Source organism: Buceros rhinoceros, unplaced genomic scaffold (genome assembly GCF_000710305.1).
Source record: "Buceros rhinoceros silvestris isolate BGI_N320 unplaced genomic scaffold, ASM71030v1 scaffold20822, whole genome shotgun sequence".
Classification (NCBI taxonomy): domain Eukaryota; kingdom Metazoa; phylum Chordata; class Aves; order Bucerotiformes; family Bucerotidae; genus Buceros; species Buceros rhinoceros.
In genome coordinates, this window is record NW_010400993.1 from 60231 (window position 1) to 66763 (window position 6533).

General features: G+C 45.7%; 1 protein-coding gene across 2 annotated transcripts in view; it reads right to left on the bottom strand.

The window, feature by feature from the left end:
- The window catches only part of KCNIP1 (Kv channel interacting protein 1), a 54162-nt gene that overhangs the window by 39997 nt on the left and 7632 nt on the right, over positions 1 to 6533 (bottom strand). The window contains exon 2 of one of the 2 annotated variants that reach the window (XM_010132129.1): positions 4606 to 4608. The exons of the other annotated variant lie outside the window; for it this stretch is intronic. The gene's annotated coding sequence lies outside the window, so the exon portion shown is untranslated. The remainder of the gene's footprint in view (positions 1 to 4605; positions 4609 to 6533) is intronic. 2 annotated transcript variants of the gene reach the window in all.

Sequence of the window (6533 nt, forward strand, 5' to 3'; positions counted from 1 at the left end):
CTTTCCCTATGGAAAACTGTTCAAGGTTCACAGCAGATAAATAAGAAGTCAAGTATGGACCTTGTAGATGAGTTTCAGCCACATCCCAGCCAATAAAGCTGGCAGTAAAGCCTTCAAGGTACAGGTGGCCTTGAAATTAAAAAAACCATTAAAAAATCATGACATTATGATGAATCTCGGTGCATGACACTACAGCACAACACAATGATTACATGGCAAACAGGACAATGTTTAGATTATTGTTGCAAATTACACCCATTAATCACCATGACCAGCCTAGATCCTAGCATTCTTCAAGATAAACTGCATTTAATTACTGATCCTTTATTATAATTAATGTTATATATTTGTATTTAGTCCACCACGCAGCCCAGACGTGACTCCTGACAGACAGCCACGAATAGCCCAAACCCATCACACAGTTCCAGTACGAATTGTCACACGTTCTGCCAAAAGCAAGAGTCTAGTTAAGTCTCTAGGAAAGGAACTAAGCCAAGTCCCCAAGATTCCATAGTAAACAAAAAGGTTCCCTGCCGAACAATTCCAGCTAAACACCATTCAAACAGCTATAGTCACACCCGAGTCAGCTACTTCTACCTTCTTTCAAGTTCTACAGCTCCCAGCAAAGGGCGCTGGGCTCCCCGCGGTGCTGCGTGCTCTGATCTTCACAGCGCTCGGCCCAAAGGCAGCGGAATCTGCTCCACTACGTCCCCTTTCTGGAAGGCTAATTATGGGTCTTTTTTTCCGCTCTCCACCAGCGGATTCTACCTCAGTAACCCCTGGGCAGGTTTACGGTTGGCAAAGCTGTGGAGTTTTGAGAATAAACTAGCTGGATAGCTTTGTCCAAACTTCACTATACTGGGTCTGCTGCAGCTTGGTTACAACCAGCACTACCCCAGCTGATGCTCTCCAGCATCTCACTCAACAGAAAATGGAAATTTATGAGGTACAGACAGAGCTCAAAGGGACAGGTACTCTCCTCACTAATGTAAACCAGGAACAAGTAGAAGCCAGAGGACTTCAGGTAGAGCCACTGAAATATGAGGCAGCTTTTAAAGTAAGTTCCATCCTTTTATGCTCACCCAGCATCGCTGGGATTGCTGTCGTTGTCTAAAATGCAGCAAAACGACACATTGGTATTCCAACACTGGAACTGCTGCTCCTCGGAGGTGCTGCGTTGTTCCCTGCTCCCACCATTTCTAGAGCTGGAGAGGGCACCTGGAAGTCAGTCCGGATGAAGCCTCCGTGCGCACTCTGCATTTCGAAGGGGTTCTGTAGCCTGCAAGTGCAGAGCCTTGCACACAGAATCCACTTTCTGTGCTATTACCTATCTTAGAAAGTTTCTAATGCTGTTAACATTGCAGAGGGCTTTAATTCTGAAGGAGGTACAGTGTCAGGGTGGGTGAAATGAGTATCTTCTGGCATCTTCCAGACAACTAATTATAAATTCTTTAAATTATTACAGAGTTGTAGGGATGTGAATTAAGTTTTCAGCAAAAGCAGATAAAAACGGGGTCTGGAGGAACAGATTTATATGTTCAGCCACAAGCAGTCTCTGGTAACATCATCACACCCTGCTAGAGAAGCTTTTCAATCATTTATACATTAATCCACCACCAAACACTAGCCCCATTGTGCTGCATATACCCACCCTGAAGAGCCTCCGTGCCTGCCCCAAACTCTGCCATGGTCCAACTCCGCGTGAAATGTCTCGATTATCATCTTGCAGCTCACTGCAAGTGTAAACACATATTTGACACCAGCAGAATTTAAGAGCTTCTGTCTGTATTATAAGTTGCAGGTCTTCACAGATATGATCCTTTTTGTTTTTTACTGTTACTTCTGTAAAACTGTTGATGCAAAGGAACAAATAGGCACATAAATAGTGCTCTGAAAAAACTTAACTGGTGAGAAATAAAATAATCAAACTGGTAATCATCATCAAAGTACTGTATTTCCAGAACAGGATGAGAAGAAAATTAAAGGAAGGTCCATTTTGCCTTCAGACAAACAACTCCCTGAACACTTTCAGCAGGCAAAGAAGTTCCCTTAGAGGGTTGTCTTCATCACCAAGACCTCACACATGGGACTGACTTCATGGCGAGTCACCCAGCAGGACAGTGGCCAGACAGGACTAAACCCCAGATCTTTTCAAGCCTCACCCTGAATTTCACTTCTCAGACAGCACTTCAGGTGATAACCTCATCAGAAAGAAGGGAAACACCATAAACAGCTGGAGTAGGTATGTTCCGCTGGTCTGTTTGGATTTCTAGATTTGATAAAAACTATTTCAGCACGTCCTCTCTGTCAGAGTGCCTGCTGCACAGGAGCAAGTCGCCACATTAGACAGATGAAAGCAGACAGAACACAATATTGTCCCATCAGGACAGGCACTCAATTACTCCAGAACGCACGGTAATACGATCAGTGTACTGCTGTAGGAGCCTCCAAGGTGTACGAGCAATTGTCCAGCTGAAAGGAAGAGAAAAATGGCATCACCTTGCCAGGACCTGCGTGTCACAAAACTGGGTACCTGAAGTAGCTGAGGGAGAGGAAGGATCAACAGAGGTATCTGAGCTGCTTCCAAGCAAAACTAGCAGACATTTCAACACCTTCAGAAATGTTCTGAAGTTTTTTTCCAAGGCCAAGTGTGTCCAAAGTATTTTCACAGGGGGACAACAACCCACCACTTCCTCATCTTCACCAGTCAAAGAAACGCTGCATTCAGACGTAGCTCAAAACCAAGACATCCATTCTAACCCCTGCAATGCAACAGGCTCTCACTGCACGGAAATGAAACCTCTCGGCACCCAGACAGACTTGGATTTTCCTTTAAAACATCCTCAACTTGTGTCTCTAACTTGCTGATACATTTTAATTAAATTTATCAGCAAAGATGTGCTTCGTGAAGATTGTATCTATCCCTCTAAGGATTAGCAGATAAGGACAATTAGAGGTTAGACAGGATCTTTCACATCTGTTGACACTCTACAACTTTGCTGCGGTGGTATATTTGAAAAAAAAAAAAAAACCACCAAAACTTCCTGCAAAAATGAAATCCCTCCAGATTACACTTAAAACCTCTGCTTTGTCCTTCAAGAGGTTGGCTTTTTTTATTAAATTGTTTTGAAAACACTCTCCTGCTCAACAAAGTAACCTGCACGGACCTGACACACAATCCTGCCTGAATCCTCCATCATCCAACTGCTCTTCCACAATACATAAGAGAGGTCTTGAAGGGGAAGAGACAAAGTGAGGGGACAGAAGAGCAGACTCACCAAGGGTACTCAGTTTGATCTGTACCGATCAATCACAGACACTACAACATCTGCCACGCAGCCTGACATCTCTAACTTCTGTAGCCACCGATTCCATAGATTGTAAATTAAAAACAGCTTCGACAGCCTCTCAGAAATAAGCTTTGCACAAGGACAAACTCATCTTCAGCGCTGCTGCCACTCAGCTTCAAAAGTGCCCTGTGTGTATTTTTCCTAGCCCACACACGCTTTCCCTTAAAACAAGCATCTGCTTTGCAGGCACTGCCCATGCCCAGCTCTGCGCCCTTCTCCTCGTTGACTGCATTTATCCCCCTCCTCACAATGTGACGTGAGGCGAATCCACGGGTACAGCACACTGCATCAAACCCTGCCTCAGGCATGCTGTGCTTCCCGAGCGGAGAGGCTGCCTGCGGCTTCCTGTTTTGCAAGGTGGGTTTGATGCAGCATGTTCCAGCCCATGGTCTCTCTTGCAGCTCTGAAGAACAGGTAAAGCATAAGCTCCTCCTCTCCCAAAAATATGCTAGAACAGCTTATCATCTACATGTTTTATCTTGGGAAAAATGAAGCCAAACAGAAATCCTTGCAAGGCAACTGAGGATATCCATCAAGTTTTCTGCAATTCTATTCAATTTATTTTTAAGTAGTCTACAGAATATTAACATCCTTCTACCCAGCAGATAAAGTGATGGACTTAGGGAGGGAGTCTGAAGGAGAGAGGCAAGATACATAAATAGGTACAAAACTCACGTACTGTTGCATTTTTATATCCATTGGGAATTATCAGAAGCACAGAAATCACGGAATTCTGGTCTGTGATACATTAAAAGTGTTGCTGTGGTGTATTGGTTTTGCATACCCTTTAACAAAGGCCCAGGTAGTCCCCTTTGAAGTTACACTCAGTTACACAACTAATTAAGATCGTTATCTAGCTGATTCATCACTATGACAAAGGTCTGCACTTTTCAAACCATTAACAAACTTCTAAGTCAGCTCAACACCCAAGTTCTTCAAACACTAACGCATAAAGCGCAATAAGCACTTCTACTTCACAGCCAGAAGCTTTTCATCTCCCCCTCCAATACCGAAAGCACCCCCCTTCCTGCTGCTGGCCATCTGCTGCAGAACTGCATGGGGGGCACATCCACACTCAGCCACGCTCGCTCCAGAACCCCTCCTGCAGCCCGCTGTGCTCGGGCTCTCTGCTGACGGCACATCTGTCCATTTACGGAACGTGGGCTCTGTGCTTTCAACAGGAGGTGGCTGTTGCTCCGTTTTCTACACCGTCTTACCTTGCTCCTGTACCTGTCACAGTTACACCCTGCTGCACCCTCTTCACCAGAGCACAAATGGTGACCACCGCAGTAGCATTTCTTAGCCTCCGCGCTGCCACATGCTGCACATGGAAATGCTCTTGTACAAACGGACTAAAAATAAAATCCATATCTATTCAATCAGAGATGTTAAAGCAGAATGGGAAACACGGAATACATCCTGCGAGATGACTGGCTGACTGTCACCCCGTGACAGTCCCACAAAGCGTTACGGATGGCAGACTGAACACTAGCAGAGCTGATCACTTCAGCAGCAGGTGTAAAACAGAGGTAGCGCATCTCTCTCACATGAAAGAGGAGGAAGGGTAATTTCAGTTGGCTGAAATTACCTGTTAGTAATTGCGGATGGACAGTGTGGACTCCTAAACAGAGTCACACATCAAAAATGCACTGACCAGAATCAAGCAGCCACAGCCCGATGCAATTCGTTAGGAGCTGTACCTCCAATAAAAAAAAGTCACTCGAGGCACAGGGAGGGTTTGCCAAGGAAAACAAAGTGAGCCAGCATCCCCTGCTTTCAAGTTTCTTACACAGCATTAGCACCTCGCTGTAATCAACCCAAACCAGGGGGTCTGGACCAGCCATTCCACGGGATGCCTGTGGGGAGGTGACACTGCACCAGCTCTGCACTGCACAGGAAGGGAACAGTATCTCAGCCAGAGTCTCTGAAAGACAATCCAAACCACAGGCTCGCGTGGGATGTCTCCCATCATATTCCCATCCTGTTCTCTTTCCTTGCTTCCCAGCACTCATGATCACTGTGTTTTCCTTACCTTTAGGAAAACAGTGAAACCAAAGGCAGTTTGGTCCTGGAAGGGACAAACAGCTAAAGGAGAGGGAAGAGTTACAGGACCGTGTAATTTTTTTGCCTTTCACATCAGTTCTGAGGAAATATTGGAACAACCAATGATGTATGCTTACAAGAGTGGGCTATTGAATTGTCAAAACCAGAACAGAATAAAACTGAATTGACAGAGCACGGGATTTGATTGTGCACAGGAGAGATATGGAGGAGGCAGTACCTCTTCATCTGAGTAATACTTCTTGGCCCTGTCTCACATATTCTCCTCTGGAAGCCGGGGAAAACAACGGTCTACAGAACTGCCCTGAGGTAGGTGGCACCTGGCTGGAAAGCTATTCAGAGGACAGCTCAGCATCCAAACAACAGGGGGGCCCAAGCGCAACTGGGTCTCGTCATGGTCAATGTTATTTGTAACCAGGCTGGATAATCAAAGAGAACAGGTATCATCCCAGTGGAAAGGGCTGTGGGACACCGTCACCGATTTGAGAAAAGCCCTGAAGGTAACTCAGGGGAATTCAGTAAAGGCAAATGCAAGGGGCTGCAAGTTTGCCAACCAAATAAACCTCACAAATTCAGCTGGCCAGGAGGTCCGCACAGTACAGCGGGTCAGAAGCTGAACACAAATGCCTGGTCTCCTGTTGCTGCACAGACAACAGGCACGTCTCCACAAGTACAAACAGGAACGCACTTTGCCAGCCACATGAAATAATCCCTCTGCTGCAGGCAGAGGCAGTTAGGTCACAGCTTCAAGAAAGACACACACTTCTGGTGAGAACAATGAAAACAAGCAGAGGCTAAATCACATAACAAACACAGAAAGACCAAAAGAATTAGAGTTATTTAGACTAGTGAAGAGGAACCTGAAAGAGCATAAACACTCTTTGCAAGGCATGAACAAAGACAAAGGAAAGCATCTGTTCTCTGTGTCCACCGGTGGCCTGAAGACAAACCGTGAGTCTGCCATGCTGACTCAGACAGGTACAACCCTGCTTTGAGGCAGGAGGGTGGACACCTTCCACATTTACTTTCCCCTGATTTTATGAAGCATTTAAATATTTTTCCCATAAAAGCTTCTCTGCATCCCCCCTCCCCCCCCCCCAGCCGTTGAAACCTCCAGCTTTG